The sequence below is a fragment of the Parasteatoda tepidariorum genome, chromosome 9, assembly GCF_043381705.1.
Source record: "Parasteatoda tepidariorum isolate YZ-2023 chromosome 9, CAS_Ptep_4.0, whole genome shotgun sequence".
In the NCBI taxonomy this organism is placed as follows: domain Eukaryota; kingdom Metazoa; phylum Arthropoda; class Arachnida; order Araneae; family Theridiidae; genus Parasteatoda; species Parasteatoda tepidariorum.
Window position 1 is genome coordinate 61099459 of NC_092212.1, and position 22071 is coordinate 61121529.

At 28.6% G+C, this 22071-nt stretch overlaps 1 protein-coding gene and 1 long non-coding RNA gene across 2 annotated transcripts in view; both read left to right on the forward strand.

Annotated features, from left to right (window-relative positions):
* Positions 1–1670: 1670 nt before the first annotated feature.
* LOC122272491 (uncharacterized) lies at positions 1671–13938 on the forward strand. The gene is made up of 2 exons (XR_006227061.2): positions 1671–1980; positions 12761–13938. It is a non-coding gene; the product is annotated as an uncharacterized lncRNA (long non-coding RNA).
* A 3519-nt stretch (positions 13939–17457) lies between these two features.
* LOC107455233 (uncharacterized) overlaps positions 17458–22071 on the forward strand; it is an 11030-nt gene continuing 6416 nt past the window's right edge. The window contains exon 1 of the mRNA XM_071185634.1: positions 17458–17698. The gene's annotated coding sequence lies outside the window, so the exon portion shown is untranslated. The remainder of the gene's footprint in view (positions 17699–22071) is intronic.

Consider the following 22071-nt stretch of genomic DNA (forward strand, 5'->3'; position numbering starts at 1 on the left):
AGTTATAAGTACAAAGCTATACTTTTTTTACATAAAAATTTTATTACATTTTAAGTCCCATTGTATTTTTAGACTTCTTGTCTATGCTTTGATCTCATTTGAAACCGAGTTGAAGGAAAAAAGCCATTGTAAAAAAATATCTTACTTTCTCAGATAATAATGTTGTATGTGTAAATAGGTAAAAGTCAAAATTTTTACTTTACTTACTACCTGGCTTAATGCCTGAGCCACAGTGGTTCAGGGCATAGAGAATTCAGACCCAGGTTCAAATCCCAGTGGTGCTAATCAATATGAATTCTGCAACTGGTTTGCACTGACCCCAGTATTGGCGTAAAATATCCTCAAGGGTAGACGGATTATGGGTTTAAATCTTCTTGCCGTTGAGTTTTGTAGTTTTCCTCTCCATGTAACACGTAGGCAGATCCACCATTATTCTTAATAATGCAGAATATAACAAGAAATAAAAATTTGATCATTTTGTAGTGGTTTAGTTACTAATATTGATTCTGTTACAGGTGAGTTTTTTTTTTAATTATGTCCCTAGTTTTTAGCTAATTAAATGATGAAATTAGAATATCAAGCTATTTTCTCGATGGTTTGATTTAAACATTTAAATTAATAATAATTCAATAATTTAAAATAACATTTTAATTAGTGAATCAAAAGAGAGTGAGAAAAATATATCTAATAAATTTATTGTGTTGGGGATACGGAGAATGTGACGAAATAAATTTAAAATTTGTTAACATGAGTAAATTAATTATTATTGTTTTTAAATAGCTAAACATTATTTCATGCATATGCATGTAAATGCAGAAATTCGTTGTATCTTTTTCCATTTTACTTTTAGAACAATGAAACTATATAAATTGTTCTCTGATGCACTGTGATTTAAATATAAGATAGACAAGTTCTTTTAATTCCAACGGTTTATTCCTTAATAATGATTGAAAAGTTTTTGAATTAGAAATAGGTATAAAACCTTTTGCATTTTGTTAATTTCAGTATTTTTGCTTCGTTTAATNATGTAAATTGGTTGAATAATTATCGAGGAATTAAAATTCAAAGCAAAACATTTATTATCATTATTAATTTTAAATTGTATTTTCTCGAAAACTATTCGACCGATTTACTTTGATTTTTGGTCAACCAAGAATGTGTCGTAGAAACATCGTCGAAAAATAAAGTTTTTTTTTTCGGTTTTAATAAGACACTTACACCACTTTTGGAGAAGAAAACTATCTTTAATTTTTTTCTTTCAAGAAAAGTAAATATTTGCCATACCTAAAATGATTAACTTGAGAAACACGAAGCATTATACTTTTATCACCGTTTTAAAATTCCCTCTCGTTTTTTGTTTTAAGTGTGACAAAAATAAAATTATTTTCTGATCAGTCTTCATAAAAAATTGTTTTTATAGAAATTTAATTTTTGAACAGCAGGAAAGATAAAAAAAATTTGATTCACAAACTATTACAAAAGTAAACATTTAGTATCGTTTGCTCTAATCAGCGTACTTTTTTTACCTTTAAACAGCGTAATTTTTTAATGAAATAATACAAAATAAACTCTATGGGTAACACTTTGTTATCTAAACTTAATTTTTTTCTTATACAAAACAAACATTAAAAATTTTTTTTTATTGAAAATGTATAATTTGAACGAAAAATCGAAGATGGCAGACGATATCTATTGACTACCCAGTTACGATGTACGTGATAAATTTATTAAATAAATTCCAAGAGAAAAAGCGACCAAACAGCTAAATTATATATTGCGTCATCATTTTAGACGAGGTCAACAGTGACCGCGAATCTAATTGGATTAACAGATAAATTTTACATGCGGGAAAGATTTTCTTAGTAGACGCGTGGTGATTTTAAGTACCTATCAGTTTTCTTTGTTAGTTAAAGGATCCGTTGCTTTTACTTGATAAGTAAACCAATAAGGATTAATTATTAAAGAAGTGGTTTTGAATTAGTAAGTATAGTTTGTCTTTCAGTGCAAGATTTAATATAATATTTTTGGGCAAAATTTAAATCTTAAAAAATCAGCCCTACAAAGGGCTGATTTTTTTTCTCCATAACTTCTGCGTCACCGTTACGCATTAGAGAGAAAAGAACGCTCCAGCGTTTTTATAGTAATTTTTGATCTCTGTCTTCTTAAGCAGTCAAACTAGTAGAACGTAATTTCTAGAGGAGGAAAACAAAACTATTTAGATTGAAAGGAGAAAAAAAAATGCATTGAATAGATACGTATTCATAAAAATTTTAATGCATATTTCAAATTCATTTCTATGCTACTTAAATTATTAACACGTAAGTGGAAAATTTTGTAAATGGAATAATTTGAAAAAAATTATTTTTTCCTGCAAACTATTAAATGTAAGCAAAATATTTAAATTTTTAAAGCAACTATTTAATTAATAAAAAATAATGCTAGTAATATAGTAACAGATTCAAAGCTTTAGTGTCTGTTGTAGCCTAGCACAACATACAACTTAAGCAGCACTTAGTTTGTGCCCAGAGAAGTTTTCATCTAAATATAATTATTATTTTCATTTTTAATATGCCTGATTTGGTTAAAACACGGATTAATTTTCCTGCCAAATTGTGACAAAAAAAATAAATAATAAAGTTTTTTAAAAAACAATTTATTAATCTAATTGATTTTTGCATTCAAAGCAGGAATCGCAACTGTTATAAGTATTGCATTTATGATTTTTAATATGGGGAAAATATAGCATTTTTTACATAAAGTTGTTTTTTTTTTCTTCTTGAAAAACGTGAAAATATTATTTTCTGAAAATTTTATGTAACTAGAAAGATTTTTTTTCAAAATTCAACTGTGTTATGGTATATTTATCAGATATGGTATGGTATAATTATCAGAATTATACTTTGTTATGAGCCACTTACTATCACGGGAAAAAAGCAGAAAATAAAAGAACAAAATGAATTTTTGAAAACAAATCCTTTATTTTTCATACGATTACAATAATTTTAGTTAGATACGTTGCATGACCAATTAAAATTATAATAAATCCAGATAATGCAAGCATGAGCAACAAAAGAGATAGCGTAAGCATTAGACAAACTACCCTAAAATACAGATTAATACGTTCGTTACCGGACAGCATGACGAAAATTCTTTCTACAGTTTACAGTTAGTAAGACGCATATTATCATCTAACTATTTTTACAGAAATATATTTTCTGATGACAATAACATAATGTTGCTTCAGGTTTATCCTTATATTACTGCTCTAGTCTAAAAAGTATTAAAAAACCAACCCCAGCCAATTCCTATTTCTTTTCCATTCATTGCTCAATTACTCCTCCTCAACTGCAATTTGAATTTGACTTTTTATGAATTAAAAAAAATAATAGTAAATTTGTATTTCGATTTGAAGTTTTTTGCAAGAAAAAATCAACCATAAAAACTTGTTAAGTTTTGCTTTCGGCTAAGAACATTTGACGAATGCTTTTGATATCTGGGTAATTTAATGGCTAATAACTTGAAGTCCTTAGCGTGTGAGCCCTACATCTATTAACAAAATTAAAAAGTGTTGTTTGACTATTTTTCTTCTTCTTGTAGACCGATTTTTTGCATTTCCCTTTTGGGATTGTTCAAATATTGTGAAGGCACCCAAAGTTGTATATTTTTTGCTGACAAATAGAAGTCTAAAATCACCAAATATATGTTACACAATTTTTAATAAATTCCTTTGTGATAAAAATACCAAGTTCCCATATTAAATAGGATATAAAAAAACTATTAAAATATAAATGTAGTTTAAATTTTAGTTATGCATTTTACCATTTTTATCGATATTTATAGAAGTAAAACACGTAAATTGATGTATTCTGATAAATTTTATTATTCTGGAAGAAGGCTTATTGCATAGAGCAGGGGTGGCGAACCTTTATACACCAACGTGCCATTTTTTCCAAAATTTTTTTTAATGAGGTCATAGACGTGCCGTCAAATAATTTTGCCTTCGTGATTATTGGGAAAATAATACTACTAAATCAGTGTTTCTTAACCTTTTTGGTATAATGGACCCCTTTTAAAGGTTTTTAAGAAGTCACGGACCACCCCCCTGTGAAAAAAATAATTGCAAAAACCATCCATTATTAGAAAACATTTAATTTTATTACTTTAATGTTGTTGTTGTAGTTAATTTACGTCGCACTAGAGCTGCACAATGGGCTATTGGCGACGGTCTGGGAAACATCCATGAGGATGATCCGAAGACATGCCATCGCAATATTGATCCTCTGCAGAGGGGATGGCACCCCTGCTTAGGTAGCCCAACGACCTGCCTTATTTTAATAGTATACAAAATTTTTATAATTAAAATTTTTAATGTGAAGGTTGCTGCTGCTTTTCCTTAATTAACTAATTGAATTGGGGGATAGTTTTCGACAACATCGTTCGATGTTCAACATTCAATCGATTTCGATGTTTTGTTTTTATTGCCACGAGTGTAGAAAATCTCGCTTCTCAAAGATACACAGTAGCAAACGGAATTATAGCTGCCATAGATCGCTTTGCAGGCAAAGGGTAGGCTTCCAAACGTTTTAAAAATTAGGAGTAGTTAGCGGACCCCCAAAATATGACTCATGGACCCTTTAGGGGTTCATGAACCACAGGTTAAGAAACCCTGTACTAAATACTATCAACTCAAAACTCTTTCATTACATTGGAAAAAAAATATTTTGCAATGTCTTAGTTTTACGCGTAATTCAACTTAAAGTAACATCAGTGTGACTTCTGTTGTTGCAGATTAGATGACAAATAACTTGTATTAGATTGTAAGATGTTAGTTTAAGCAGGACTGTTTATTTTTTTTGTTAGTTATTTATCGTTAGCTTGTTTTTTATGGTTATTAATAGCTTTTTTAGTGTTAATTGATCATTTTTTCATTAATAATTGTTTATTATTTTGCGTGTTTTTGTGAATTTTAATTTAATTGTTACATATGCTTCATAGTGTAATAGGATTTGAGTAATAACAATTCATAGTGTAATAACGAAAGTGATCGGTGGCGTGCCCAAAATATTGTGTCGGGTGCCATAAATGACACGCGTGCCATTGGTTCGCCATCCCTGGCATAGAGTGTTTGCAATGAGCCTTGATTATTTCGACTTATTGTATATAGCCTTGTCAATGACGAATTAAAGTAAGCCGAGCAAAATAAAGACTTATCAAAAAACTGAAATAAAATTAATACATTAACAATAAAACAAACTTTAATGAAATTAACCTTGAACTGTATAATTTTGATCAGGAAATAAAGACCAAACATTACTTTGTAATTGTTATTATTCACAAAGTCAATTGGCATTGAAATATGTGTTAAAAAAAGCTTAACTAGACACAGAAATAATGAAGGTTTTAACAGCAACGACCATTTAAATCATTGTTGATAGATAGTAGTTACATATTTTTTTTTATTCACAAGTTTTATTCCCAACAAAAATAGAATAAACTGTTTAAATAATTTTAGATTTTTTAATGGGTCTTAACGAAGTCGTCGCTTCTAACTTGAGCACTCAACTTATAATATGCAATTAATTTACAGTTGAAAATTAAGTAAGGGCTTACGTTAACTAAACAGAAATTTTAAAATGAATTTGTTCAATTCACCTCCAAATACATCCAAAAGAATATATTCAAAATTGAAGTGAAGTTTAAATTATATTTTGGCCACATGATCGCCAATTACAAAAATCTAATTATTTTCGTCAAAAACTGTTTCCCGTATATAAAATTAAATATCCTTGTTTTTTTTCATATTTAATTTAAAAGTTGATGTCATTTCGTTAAGTAAGTAGAAATGATTTATATTTGGGTCATTCTCACTGAAAAGGTATAAATAGACTAAAAAATTTTCATAAATTAAAGTAATTAAAAAAGTGATAAAAATTACATAAATGCCTTTATTTATTTTTGTGTCCTCATAATGGTCAAGTTTTCTATTTTATTTTTTTACAAGATTTAAAATATTTTAAATTCTGTCTTGTCCACGGAGGAGACATTTTATGTTACAAAATATAAAATGTCAATGAAAACTAATTCATTAATTATTGGGTACAACTGATATGAGTTTAACATTAATAAGTAAATAATGAAATATTTCATTATTAGAGATAGAGCTACTTCCGATTAATCATGCTGCTATGAAAGGAAACATGCATTTTTAAACTAATTGATTTTCTTTAAAAATACAAACAAATTAACACATTTGTTCCATTATAAAAAATATCAATTAAAAAAAATAGTTTTTTAATTATTGAAATTGTATTATGGTTATCTGACACATTGTCTCTTCCATTGACTTAACAAGTCCACGGAGGAGACAAAAACTAGTTCTTGAATTTTTCTGATTTTTGATTTTAAAGTTACAAAAATGGCGCAGTTCTTTTTATTAAATATATAGTGAATTCGCGATAACTCGAATCTGATAGGACTGATGAAAAACTTCGACATATCGGAAGTTCGACTTACCGTTAGTTTCGTTTTTGGACTTTCAAAATAAAATATTGTCGCATTATTTAATTAATGCTTATTAATTACAAATCTTCTAAATGNCCACGGAGTATACATTGAGAACTTTGCCAAACCCCAGTTGAATACAACAATCCGAAACTGACACCAAAGAGGACAAAAACAACTGATAGTTAACATTAGAAAATAGAATGGTTACCTTTCCCACCAGCTGTCTTATAGGGATTTCGCATATACGAATTTCGTTTATTGCATATTTACCGAACTATATTAATTGTCCACGGAGGGAGACATCATTTTTGATGGACAAAGTTTACTAGTCATTTATTTTATAAAAATAAATTTTTTTTAAAAAATATTAAATAAAAAGTTACTANCTTTTTTTAGCGAAGAATTTCCGATCCAATTTTCTTACATAGTCTTCAAATAAAACTGATGTCATCCAAAACTTTTTGTTAGACTTCTAATCCAAAGAATACGTTTTTACATTCTTGAAACATCGGAAATTTCGGTATTTTCCTCCAACTAGGACAGTCAAACGATCCTTACTCATTTTATCCCCCGAGCAGTTTTCATCCTTAAACATAGTCTTATTTGGAAGACATTTAAAAAATAAACCCAATTTATCAATATTGAAAACATCATATTAACTGTATCCTTGAAGTAAATTTGGTAACGTTTCATTTAACCACTGTTCACATACTTCAAGAGGGACAGCTTTAGCTTCTCCATGAAGAGTGCGAAAGACATTGTGCGTGTGTTGCAAAGGAAGGGGCAAGATATGAGCTCCTACGTTTTTCTTTTTGCTTTAAAAGACCCAGAAAAAATCGAGTTAAAGGGAGTAAAATTCGAGTAATCGAGAATAATTAACATGAAATTGAAGATAAAAGGGTCGGGACTTCATAAAAAATCGAGTTATAGTAATATTCGAGTTATCGTACTTCGAGTTATAGCGAATTGACTGTATATAACACTTTATTCTCGTTGAAATATCGATATATAACACTTTATTCNGGACTTAATAAAAAATCGAGTTATAGTAATATTCGAGTTATCGTACTTCGAGTTATAGCGAATTGACTGTACTATTTTTGCAATCTAAGATTTATGTATCAAAAATAAAATAATTTTCTCTTACCTTCTTTATGATGTCCACGGAGTATACATTGAGAACTTTGCCAAACTCCAGTTGAACACAACAATCCAAAACTGACACCAAAGAGAACAAAAACAACTGATAGTAACATTAGAAAATAGAATGGTTACCTTTCCCACCAGCTGTCTTAAAGGGATTTCGCATATGCTGCTCTTTATTGCATATTTACCGAACTATATTAATTGTCCATGGAGGGAGACATCATTTTTGATGGACAAAGTTTACTACTCATTTATTTTATGAAAATAATTTTTTTTTAAATATTAAATAAAAAGTTACTATAAACATTTAACTAGTTAAAACTACAAAAATCATTAAAATAATATTTAAATTGTTTAACAGCAATTAAAAATTATTTTGTGTCACAGAAGTAGGGACGTCCACGGAGGGGATTTTGAAGTTATGTTTATTAAAAAATAAGAATGAAATATTAAATACATTTAGCAGAAATGCATATGATTGGTTAGTTAGAACTTTACGAAAAAGAATGAAGAAAAATATTAAGAAATTTGCTGTATTTCCTAATATTTATTACTAAGGGACATAAAAAATCTCCTTTTTGTGAGAATTACCCATTTATGTTTGTTTTTTCCTTAGCTAAAGCTAAATCTTTAAATAAATAAAAAAATAAAAAAAAATAAAAAAAAAATCTAAAAATTTTTAGTGGAAGTGGGATTTAACTTTTATTATAAAAGTATACCAAAGTCTTAAAAATTCTTCTTTTTTGCAGTTAGTATTGGAGAAAATACAACCGTATAACTTTTTTCTTGACTAAATGGAAAAATTAGTAAACTTCTCTCTTATTTTTTTTTAATGGAAAATAATCTGATTGTTACTATTTTTCTGTATAAAACAGCAATATTATACCATTTTATTTTCATGCTTCTATATTTCTGCATAAAAACATCTCACTAAAAGTATTATTAGAATGTTTTCTTTATTCGCCTTGAAATTGGAAAATTTCAAATTGATGAAGTTTGAATTTCCACCGTTTTAATTTTAAATAATTTTGCATTTTTTTATAATTAGACATTGAGTTATTTTTTCAATTACTATTTTGGAACATTATTTTTTTTAGTAAATAATTAGCTTTTAAAAACTATAAAAGTTGTGCCTGGCTATTTGTGTGTTATAAATAAAAAAAAAACAAACAATTTTTTGATACGGCTTTAGTCTCCTTGCCAAGGAGTTATTTCTAATACAAAATGGAAAGAACTAAAAATAAAATTCTATTTTTGTGTTCAAATCAATTAGTTAATCAACTTTGATTAGATAGAAAAAAAAATTGAATCGAAGTACAGCTTAATTGAGTTGACATATTGTCTATTCCTTATATTCTGAGGTTCAGAGATCCAAATTCATCGAAGGAAAGGTAAATTTATTCAATGAAAGTACGTTTTTGCATCTAATTTCAGAACTTTAAATTCGCCAGCTGAAATTAATTAGCACACTTGAGGTCAGTCCCTCAAACTATTAGGTTTTGAGATCTAGTACGTGAAAACCTGATCATTAGATCGAAGGTTATTCAAGGTGTTTCGTTTATTTCTATTGCACTTGTTATAATAAAATAAAATTACAGTAAATTGCAACTGTAAATTACTGACAGTAAATTACAAACGGAAAAAAGTGCTCTTAAACTCTCCGTGCCAAAAAATGCTGCAATAAATTTGTAACTTGTAACAATTATTTTGGGTACTACATGTGAGAATTGCAGGAAATTACGTGTACCTGGCTTAAATATTTAAGGAAATTTGGACGTTTTTACAAAAAAAAGCAAANAAAAAAAAAGCTATTTTTTTTTGTTTTACGTTTTTTTACTATAAATTTAAAAATATTCACTAAAATTAAGCAAAAGTGAATTGTATGTGGCAACTAATTAAAAAATCTCGATTTGAATATCTTAAAAATGTAATAAATTTCAAGCAATTTTCTAAGAAGTTTTTGTGCTTTTTAAAAGAAAGCTCAAAATGATAAGTGGTTTTCCGTAACTTTCATTTTGTACTATTAAGCAAAATATATTAAAAATGGCACCGGCATTGTTGGCCCCCATAAAAGTATTTTTTCTTTCCTGATGCAATCATATTTCGGTGTATGAACATTTATTTTAGGGTAACATCATTTGTTATTTAATTTTGTCTCATGATAGAAAATAATATTCGTAGAATGCCCCTTACATTTTTAAGCTTTATTTTAAAAAAGTACAAAAACTACTTAAAAAATTGTGAAACTTTTTAAATTTTTAAGATGTTCAAAGTGGACTTCTTTCATTAGTTACCAAATATGATTCATTACAAAAATTATGAGAAATTTTTTTATATTTTTCCCCGCGCATGCACTGCATGAAAGAGCTATTTTAATTACTTATATATTGCACAGTTTTCAACAAATTTTTTTCAAATTTTAAAACAAAAGTTTTGTAATTAATTTTAATTTGCTCTAAAAATCTTGTTTAATTTATTAATTTTTTTAAGTTATAAAAAAAGGTAAGACAAATAGTTTTTTTTTATATAAAAATGCCCCTATTTCTATAAATTTTTAAGCTAGGCTTACGAAATTTTGTGCAATTATTGCTTATACTAACCAAAATAGTTATTTCAAGTTACAAATTTATAGATGCATGTTTTGGCATAAGGTGTTCAAAATCACTATTTTCAGTTCAAAACTTGTTCAAAAACACTATTTCCGTGCCACATTTAGACATCACACAACAGAGAACAACACCCTGAGCAGTATTCGAACCCGTAACCAATGACTCCGCAATTAGGAACACTTACAGCTCGGCAACCTGCCCGGTCCTTCTGAAATTAAAAAATGATTCTTTAAATATCTTTTGAGAAATATGAAAAAATGTATTAGTATAAAAGTGTTTCCATTATTTTTCCCACTCCCTGGAGGTTGCTGAAGGTAATAATTAAAATAGCCAGTGACGGAGAGGGCCTCTGGTTCATGGCTCAAAATCACAATTTATATGTAAATAACATACTTAGTTGTATAACTTGAGCAAACATGGATACTTTAGGAACAAGCACTATTTTTCCTTGACAGTTTGAATACGTCATTGATGACGCAAGCTGATGAAGGCCTGGTTTCTTAAGGTCTGGTTTCTTAGGACAAGCGCCTTATCTGGGCGTCAGCGGAAAGTTGACATAGAGCTGATGCTAAAAAAATTCTTTTTTGTTAGCTCAGCCTGAGCAGTCGGTCCAACGCAGACATTATCTCTCATTGCGCATGCGTTAATAACGTAAACAAATATTTATTTTGAATTTGTATTGTTTTTGTTATTGTCGACCAGTGTTTTAGAGAACAAATAATGACTTTGTNTGCTCTAAAAATCTTGTTTAATTTATTAATTTTTTTAAGTTATAAAAAAAGGTAAGACAAATAGTTTTTTAATATATAAAAATGCCCCTTTTTCTATAAATATTTAAGCTAGGCTTACGAAATTTTGTGCAATTATAGCATATACTAACCAGTGGTCTGTTTAGAGGAAATTTGTGTCAGTTAACGGACCCTTCACAAAATATCTTTTCATAAAAACGAACCCTTCACAAAATATTTTAACTTAAAAACGGACCCTTCACAAAATAATTTATCTTTTAATCGGACCCTTCACAAATTTGTTTATCTTCCTTATTGTTTTGCTAATCGAATAAACCTTTCCCAGGAAGGGGGGGGGGAATACAGATGTAAACGAACTAAATTTTGTCTTCGGCAGACGCTATTTCTTTTATTCGCCCGAAATGAATATTCTGCATTCAGCAGTATAGACTAAATACCAAATATTTATATGTTGCATTGCTTATTTAGTGGCTGCAATTGATGTTTATTTTTCAAATTTTAATTTTTTTAATTATAATTTTTTTAATTATAATTTTTCAGTGTTGAGCATAAACTTGTATGTCTTTACAATTTAAAAACTCCTTGAAAAAGTTTTTTCGCAATAACGGACCCTATTTGCACAAATTCACAAAAGCGGACCCTAGTTGAAAGAATGTGACTTATTTTATATTCACAAATTACGAGTAATTTTTTCACAATTTTACAAAAACGGACCCTTCACAAAATGTCTGGACAGACCCCAGCTAACCAAAATAATTATTTCAAGTTACAAATTTATAGATGCATGTTTTGGCATAGAGTGTTCAAAATCACTATTTTCAGTTCAAAACTTGTTCAAAATCACTATTTTCAGTTCAATACTTGTTCAAAATCACTATTTTCAGTTCAAAACTTGTTCAAAATCACTATTTTCAGTTGAAAACTTGTTCAAAATCACTATTTTCAGTTCAAAACTTGTTCAAAATCACTATTTTCAGTTCAAAACTTGTTCAAAATCACTATTTCCGCTCCACATTTAGACATCACACAACAGAGAACACCACCCTGAGCAGTATTCGAACCCGTAACCAATGACTCCGCAATTAGGCACGCTTACAGCTCGGCAACCTGCCCGGTCCTTCTGAAATTAAAAAATGATTCCTTAAATATCTTTTGAGAAATATGAAAAAGTGTATTAGTATAAAAGTGTTTCCATTATTTCTCCCACCCCCTGGATTTTGCTGAAGGTAATAATTAAAATAGCCAGTGACGGAGAGGGCCTCTGGTTCATGCCTCAAAATCACAATTTATAAGTAAATAACATACTTAGTTGTATAACTTGAGCAAACATTGATACTTTAGGAGCAAGCACTATTTTTCCTTGACAGTTTGAACACGTCATTGAGGATGTAAGTTGAAATGCATCAAAGAAAGTCATAAGTTTGGTTCGTTGGAAGAAGCTTTGATCTTCTGGGTCGTAATGCGAGACCATACTTTCTCAGATATCTCCCCCTTTGAATGAAATCCTGTTACATAAATATACTATCAACTTTATTCTCCAATGTATTATTAAGCCATGAGCTATTTAATTTTGGTTTAGCTATTGAATATTGACGCAGCCTTATTATCTAAACTCTTTTCTTGCGCTATAATTTCGGCGTTTTTTTATTCCTTAAAACCACCTAATATCTGTGACTTCAGCTGTGTATTTACAATTTAAAAAAAACTATTTTTAAGTGCTTGAATGATTAATTTTTGTTATTTTATTTTCAGACGCTTATTTGAAGAGCAGTTAAAGAAAATTTACTTCTAAAGAAACTGTTTATCATACATTTTCACAGCCTAATTAGCTATGGAAGCTGTTCATCTTATCTTTGCTGTCTTATCTTTGTTCTGCTTAACGAAGATAAGCGCTGTTGAATACTCTGTATTGGTAAACATGGATCTGAGTAATGACGGAGAAGTGGTTGGCTTGAGTGGATCTTGTGGACCGAGTCAGAGATATGATCCGTACGCCATGAAGTGCCGTAATTTAGTCTGTCCTCAGCCAGGGTATAGAATGATTAATGGTAAATGTAGAAGCCGTAGTAGAAGCCAGAGACATATTATAGAAGATAAACCACTCCAGCCAAAATAGCTAAAGAAAACAAAGCACCATTGTCACACACTTGGGGATTTTCTCCTTCCCCTACATCTAGCACCACGACAGTTTTAACGATATTTTCCCATTTTTATCATAGAAATTAAAGACTCATACTGCTTAATTTCTTCATTTGAAGTATAAGTAAATAATATTTGAGCTGAATACTCTTAGATCTATATTTTCAAAAGTGAACATTTTCTAAAAATACTTAAATAAGTTTTATTCTTTGTAATGAAAGTAAATGACGAACTTTTACTGTTTATAAACATCCCTAGATGGCAGCACCAGTTATTATAGTTAATAGTTTCATAAAGTTTGTAACTCATTGAAATCAAAGATATCAATTTACTATATTATAAACTTCTCTTTTTTTATAAAGTGAACTTCCTTTCCTCCGTTCTTCCATGAAAAAAGATAAAAAGATTTTGTGAAATGTATTCTAGAAAGGAATGATTAAAAACTTTTACTTTTATCATTGTCACTAGATATCAGCATCATTTGGAGAAGACGAGCTTGTTTTAAATTTTATATACGTTTTTAAAAAAGTGAAAAGTGGTGTCAAAATGCACCTTTTTTTGTCAGTACTACTTTCAAATTAAAAATAAAAGAACAATATAAAATCTATTACACTATTGTGAGAAGAATATCAAAGAATGATTTTCTGTCTAGGTGGAGTGGTACCTCTTATTTTTTCCTCTTTGGTAAAAACTTATTTTGTTGATGAGTATATCATTGTGCCATGTAATTAAATATCTTTATTGAATTCTTTTCAGTTCAAATACTGTGCAAATAAATTTTTATTTTAATATTTTCAATGTCTTAATAATTTCACCTAAATAATTATTGTATTTGAGGGCCAGTACAACTCTGTTTTAGTTTAATACTTATAAAAGAATTAATGATGATAAAAATTTAAGTCATAAAAAAGTCTAACACTGATGTTTTGTTATTTATTTCAATCATAAAATTAGTTAGTGGGACAATGGTTAAGGGCAAAATTTTGCATAACAAAATATATTTTAGTCTCAATCTATCATCAGAGCTTCTTTAAACAGAATTTCTTTTTCTTCCGCCAAATGTTCTGAAGCATGGGAGTAGCGGGTTCGATTCCCACTGTGCACTGTTCATATTAACAAATCAGTCGATATAGGTATGAAGGGTCCCGCAGTGGACTGATCGTTAAGACACGGTTTCCAGCAGATCACCGAACTCATGCATCACTGGCTGCGGTCAGTGTGCGGGTGGGTAACCACTTGGATCAGCCTGCATAGGGACCGAGGGTGTGCGGTATTGGTCCTCGTTAAACTGTTCTACCGTAAAGTGCTCGACTTCGCGTGCACGTCGTCGGGCTACCAAAGCGGGGGTGCCATCCCCTCCGCAGAGGATCAAAATTGTGATGGCATGTCTTCGGATAATCCTCAGGGATGTTTCCCAGTCCGTCGCCAATAGCCCATTGTGCAGCTCTAGTGCGACGTAAATGAACAACAACAACAACAATAGGTATGAGGGAATATGAAACTCTAAACTGTTTATAAATGTTCTTTTTTTTTACTTTAGTACATTATTAATGCGAGATTTTGTCACAGCACCATTGCGTTTTTTTAAAAAATATATCTCTATCATAATTTAGTTGAAATGGCTCAATCAGGAAGAAGCATTTATTATTTATACGACACTAAATTTTTTTTTGTCATCAATTTGACAAAGTTTTGCCCTGATTTAGAATGTTATATCTTATTTTTGAATAGAGAAAAAAAAAGTAGATTTAAGGAATCAAGAATGATTTTTCAAAAAATTAATTGCGTTGTGAGAACATTTAACTTTAACTAACAAAATTTATCAGATATAACAAGTAGAAGTAATTTAAGTTAATTTAAAACTATTAGCACATTTAAATTTACAGCAATAATAATCTTGGTGATCTGGAAGATAAAAGCAAATTAAATTTTAAGGATTCACATCCAACAGCATAATTAATCCAGACTAAATATTTTTATTCAAAGAACTTAATCATAATTCAAATAAGTTTACAATTTAAAAATGAGTTGCTTCACTGCTACATAACTTACATTTTAGTTCGACAGGTTATTTAAAAATAATCATTTCTCTTTAGTTACGTCATACCAAAATTATACAACAATAAAAGAAATTACGGGCACATAAAAATATATTAAAAAAAAAGGTAAAGGACTTATCCTAGAAGCGCGCGTGGCCGGCCACCCCGCATCCTTCCACAGATCACGTTCAATCTCAGTCGTCAGCAGCAGGGAATACCTAAAATCGAACTGCCGCTCTTTCCTCCCGCTCATGTATTCATCCGCACCGAAGGGTGGCGCTACTATCGCTTTGACTATTCACACCTGTGAATGAATCCACTCTCAAGTAGGGGTGAAGGAAGGAATATTGGAAGGTGTTGAAGGATAGGGGTGTAAGTGAAAATCAGATGTGGTTGTTGATTAAAGTAAAAAAATATAGATTAAAAAAAAATGAGATTATTTAAATTAAAACGCGGTGCCCAAAAAAGAATTAAATAAAATTGTGCCCATAAATAACTAACAAAAATAACTTAAACATACCATCATAACAAGAAGAATTAAAATTGGATCGAAAAGTATAATTTTATAAACATAAATGATTTAATAAATAGACTGTATTTATTGACATAGATGAAACCTCTCGATTATTTATTAATAAATTTAGCAAAGATTCATTTTAATCAGATTGGCATTTTGAGAAAATCCAATTCAATTCTAATTATAGCACGAAATTCCAATCGTGCTATAATTTGCTATATTTTAAACTACTAGATACTTTTTGAAATGCTTATCGAACATTTTAGGTGTTCCTTAATAATCATCCTTAGCATATATTTTTATAATTTTCTGAAAAAAGGAAATAAAAAAAAGCATACACATTAGGGGTCACAAGTTAATATATTTAAGTAAGAAAGAAACCAAAATACATAAATAAATATACAACATCTAACGAATTTCTATCGTGGAAAGAGAGACTGGAAACATTAAAACCTATTTGATTGCCGGAATATGCAAAAAGAGGCTGAAGTGAGATTTTCGGAAATACCTTTAAGTTTCATATAGCAATCAAATTGGTTTTGATGTTCTTCATTACGCCTTCCGTACTAACGATTCCACACTTTTCATATAATAATTTTACATATTTTTTCTTATATTATTTGATTTCCCTAAGGGGTACATTTTAACTTAATTTTTTAAATAGAATTTTAAAAGTATTTTTAAAAACGGATCCTCATAAAACTCTGATGTTATAATTCTAAATTGCTTTATAAACGAAAAGAGAATTATTAAGCGTATTTAAAAACTTTTGTTACGTTTTGTAAACTTTCATTACGTATTTTTGATTCTTTTCTCAGCTGCAATATTAAGGCCCTGATTTAAAACTGAACTCTCAGGGCCCCAGTGGTCATAACTTTAAGCCAATTTTACATGCTGTTATATGCAAAATATTTGTATTTTGTTATGTAAGAAAACTATGATACATTTTTAAATTCAAGCTTAAATTTATTTAAATGTTTAATGACGAATAATTCTAAGACACAATTCTTTGTGAAAAACACAAAAAAAGTATTTTGTAGTATTTAGGGGTCCCCAAAAAAGTGTGTGATCTAAGCCTAGGCCTGCAAAGTTTTATGATAAATCTATAATTTTGCACGTGAAATTAATGAAGTTAATGAAATTGTAATCAAATTAATATTTTTGGCCCCTTTAATTCTTTTTAGTACTTCAGAAAAAAGTAATGTCCTATAACAAAACATTGTCGTGCAATTGGAGGAAAAAATAAAAACACAAGTACTTTATGATAAATTTCGAAAAATAAATTTTCTTCAATAAATTCCAATAGATTTTTCCTTCTTTTGTTAATACTATTAACGTTAAAACAGAATTTGAAAAGAATTATAAAAAATTTATTTCAAATTTTTTTTTGTTGCAAAATGTAGTTTATTATACAAAAATGCCGAATATAAATCAATTTTGAATTATTTTGTCGCTTGCTTGATTTTTTTCTGTTGCACGACAGAACACACTTTTATTCTCTTCTTAATCATTCAGAATAATAAAATACTGCCTTGAACTTAAACTTGGAAAAGTTCGGGTAATTTAAATGCTCGTTTTGACACTTCTTTTATGTCACAAGAGGAATTCCCATTCCTCACAAAAATAAGAAATCAAGAAAAAAAAAAACCCATTGATAAATATCGCTTGCTCAAGCAGAATCTTTTTACTAACCATTTCCGACACACGTGATAAAATTAATACAAGAAGTTCTAAGATGCAAGTAACTAAACAACAAAATAATTGAATACGTCACCATTGACCCCAGGCTAGCGCTTATCTAATTGGATGAACATTGTCTTGACGCAAGGACGATTTTGTCAGTAATCTCCAGATGTGATGATATGGTGTAGGATTTTAGAATCGAACAAGTCTGCCTTTGTATATTCGAGATTCTGTTTGGTGCACAGAAAAATAAACAGATTAAGGATTCAGTGCAAAAGATGTAACTTCAAATCTATGCGAAAATGTGAATTTGTAAGTGAATTTCTCCATTTTTATTTATTAAATTTAAATTTAAAATTAAAGTTTTTCATTTGTTTAAAAAAATAATGCTAACTTTAAAAGTTTAACTTTTGGTAGCAAATGAATATTTTATATATTGAATATTTTCTCAAGTTAAGTACTAAATATTGTAACATTTCCAACACTGTGCCATTTTATTGATGTATAAAAGTTTTTATTGTTAAAGCGTAGATTAAAAAAATATCTTTTAATATTAAATTGAAAGGATAGGATAATTTAGAATTCTCACCAAGTTATAAAACGCTAATGCAAAACTTTAATAATGTAAAGATTTTTTTACTGTCATACAATGTTTAGGTACAAGTAAACTTGTATATTTTTAAGATAAGTTATTAGAATTTGCACAGTTTACAAATTTTTTGTCGAAATTTGAATTTTGAAAAGTACTTTTAAAATAAGCTATCAGAATTTACGAAATCTACAAATTGTTGCAAATAATCTTTAAAACTGGAATTCTTCGAATTTTTGTTTGTGTGATAAGGATTATTTAAAGAGTTTGTTAAAATATTGGAAGATTTTTATTTTCATAACTTAAACGTTTTTATCTCTGTATAAAAATCATTTAAGCTTTTCAGTAAACAATTTTGCCCAAGTAACATAGCATAAAACAAAACTTATGTAAAACTTAAGTAACGTTTAAATTTTTGATGTTTAAAAAAAATTCATGTGAGAATGAAGGATTTTAAGCCGCGAGGTTGAAAATTATGAATGGCACATTATTTTTTGAACTATATTTTTAACCCTTTGTCGCAGGATTTTTATTAAACATATTTTTCGTATTTTTTTTCTTATTTTGAATTTAGATGAAAATAAGTGAAAAATATTATATTCAATATTTTAATAATTTAAGATTATGAAATACATCATGAAACATCAATGTTTCTTTCTGCGTTAAAAGTAGAAGTTTCCAAAAACAGCTCACTTTGAAGCAATAATTTTTAAAATTTGCCCTTACTTAGTTATTTTGATATAAGAGAAAGTTTTTCATGCTTTATGTTCTTTAATCTGCAAAATCAATGGTTGATAAAATTTTTCACATGAATCAAATTTTTTTTCCAAACTTTTCATTGGATTTTATATTTTAGTCGAAATATAATTTCGATAAATATAACATGTTAAAAAAATGACTATTAGATTGATTTTTATAATTAAAAATACCGAATTATATCTTTGCTTTTAATTAAAACGTCCGAAATAATATATAAAAGAGACACCGGTGTTCCACCGCTGAGAACTTCAAAATCCCAATTTTTCTTAAATTAGTTTTTCATTAGACAAATGTGAATTTTCGTGAATGGAAAGTATTCATAAATTTTTTGCTAAGGAAATGAGAGGGGTTTGAAAGGATAAAGAAAATTTATTGATTGTCAAAAATTTTTTACTTAAAAAAAAAAAAAAAAAAAAAAAAAAAAAAAAAAAAAAAAANAAAAAAAAAAAAATCGTAATCGTATAAATTTTAGATTAAAACATATTCAATTTGATAAAAATTTTCATAACTAAAGTATTCCCAGCTCAAATGTCTTAGATAAATTAAACTTCTAAACATAAAAATTCAAAAAAGCCATAAAAACTGTGAATCAATTTCGTCCTTTCTATTACTATTGAGTAAACTATTTACAAAATTTCATAAATTAAAGTTTAAATGTATTTTAATTCTGCTTTCTAAAATTACCAAAAGATTTAATAATTTTCATAGTACTTAATACGTACTTTCAAAATTTCATTTCTATAAAAATTCGATACAAAAAATATTATTCTACTAAAAATAAAAAGTAAAATAATAAAATTTTTTTAATAGTAATTTTTTTTTACATTTCGATTTTTGTTTTGAAAATTCGCTTTCCGACATATTATAAAAATTTTCTTAAAATGAAAGTAATAATTTGTATGTTATAAAATTTCAAAATGCTTAAAATATAAAGCACGTATTTTCCTTACAAACACTCAAACAAGTTTAGCCTTGATCGGGATAATAAACCAGAAAGTATCTTCTTTCTCTTCATGTACTATTTTTGTAGACTTATAATAATGAAATTGAAGTTACAAGGTAGCGGAAAACTTCTGAAACCTTTCACGAAAAAGTTCTCGAAGTTTATAAATCTTTCTAACCTAGAAAATATCCAGATTTTAAATTCTACTGTTACCTGCATCTTTACGATCTGCAATTGTGCAGATCTGGTCTGATACTTTAATTTAAACTGCAACAATAAACAGTAGAGGAGATTGTAGGTTCGTATCCACTATAAGCAATGAGGCATTAGAGTAGCATACGAAGTCTTAATTGAAGCTCTTTATTTTAATATTAGAATTTTCGATGAATGACTTTTTGGCTAAACTGATTAGGTCACGTCGTTTAGATCTGAACTCGCATATGTCGAGGACGAAAACACCACAAAAGACATGTCTGTCAAAAGAAAGGTTTTTCGTCTTGTTCATAACTTAAAATATAGTCTTCCCTTAAGAAAATAAATAAGAAAAATGAATAAATACAAAACAAATGAGTAAAATGATATTAGTAAACAAATATGAGTAAAGAAACAGGATGAATGACTTTTGCTTTAGTGATAGGATTTTCACCAACTAAGTGGTTCAAAGGGGTGACCTTAAATACAATGTTCATGAAAATGGACATAGCTTGACTCAATAAGGGTTTAAAGAGTCGTTATTTTCCCGATATTTGCCCTAAATAGAATTGTCCGATTTATCAGATATGTTAAAGCCACTTTACAGCCAATACCAGCCCTATAAAGAATTATCAGATTCACCCGATATTTTATATTCATTAACCAGCCAATTAATATAGGCCATATATTATTCCCATAAAGGCTGATATTGCCCCTACGTAAAAGTAATACTAAAAATCTAGACATCCCAATATTGGTTCCTCTGTTTCATGTTCATATAGGACTCATATTGAGCAATTTTAAGCCCAACTGGTGCCACGGTAAAATTGTTGATAGTGTCTATTGTGTTGATAGTGTCTATTGTGTATTGTTGATAGTGTCTGAATTGTATTTTTACATGGATACTCACTTTGCAAAGGCAAATAAACAAAAAAAAAGTAAATTAGTCTAACTAAACTTCTTACTTTTTTAACTATAACTAAAATAAAAATTTTTTTTTTTGGAAAATAAAACAAATTTTTCTCTTTTATTTTGTTTCAACGTCAAATCGAACACAAGTTACGATTAAAAAAATAATTTATTTTAATTATTTCAATGATTGTGTTTTTTTTTGTTCTTTTTCTCAAAACATTTTTCATTTCATTTTTTCTTTTCATTTTTGGTTATTTTTCTTCATTTTAAATGCAGTATCTCAAAATATTTTAGTTCAATTTATCTGAAATTTTGCATAAATGTTTTCATGCCTTTTGTCTAGGGAATAAACGACGGACTAGTTGATTAAACTATTATATTTTATAGCTAAAATGACATGACAATTTTAGGCTTTTTTTTTGCCAAATAAGTTTAGATTTTTGATATAAATATCTATTACGTCTAATGCGTTGTTTATTCTCTTTTTTGGTTTAAATCTAATTTTTCTTGTATTTAGATTCACGGGACACTATTAGCTTGACAACTTTTTTGCTGTTTTTCAAATATAAAAATAATTTTTTTTTTTTTTTTTTTTACATGGGGGATAATATAATTCAAATGATAAAATTTATGATACATTGAATTTCTAAGATCTCTGGGTTTGATATTAATTTCTTAGTCAATGTGTTAGGTAGTGCAAAAGACATGTCAAAATTAAGATTTTTTTAATTTTAGAAATTTTCTGTGGTATATATGCACTGTCGAGCATTATTTCTTTCCAAAACTAATATTTTTCTTCGAAGCATTAGAAATGGTAAGATTAAAAGACAGTGTCTAAAATGTAGCTCAGAAATTTTTTTAATTTTAACAACTATTCGATAAATAATAGTTTAAATTATAAATTTTTAATATAACTGTTTTATTAAAATAATTTGAGTACATTGTTTCTGAGAGGGAGTAGATCTGTAGGTAGGTAGATACTTTACGTCGTAATAGACTGCACAATGGGCTATTGGCGACGGCCTGGGAAGCATCCTTGAGGATGATCGTCACAATTTCGATCCTTTGCAGAGGGGATGGTTTCCCCACTTTGGTACCCCGACTACTTACGCTCAAAGGTGAACACTTTACGGATGAACAGTTTAACATCAAAGTGGTCACCCAATTGCTTACTGACCACAGCCGGTGACTTGACTTCGGTATTCTATTGGGAACCGTGTCTTTACAATCAGTCCACTGCGGAACCGAAAATGATTAGTTCTTCCCTAACCATTAAAAATAGAATAAAAA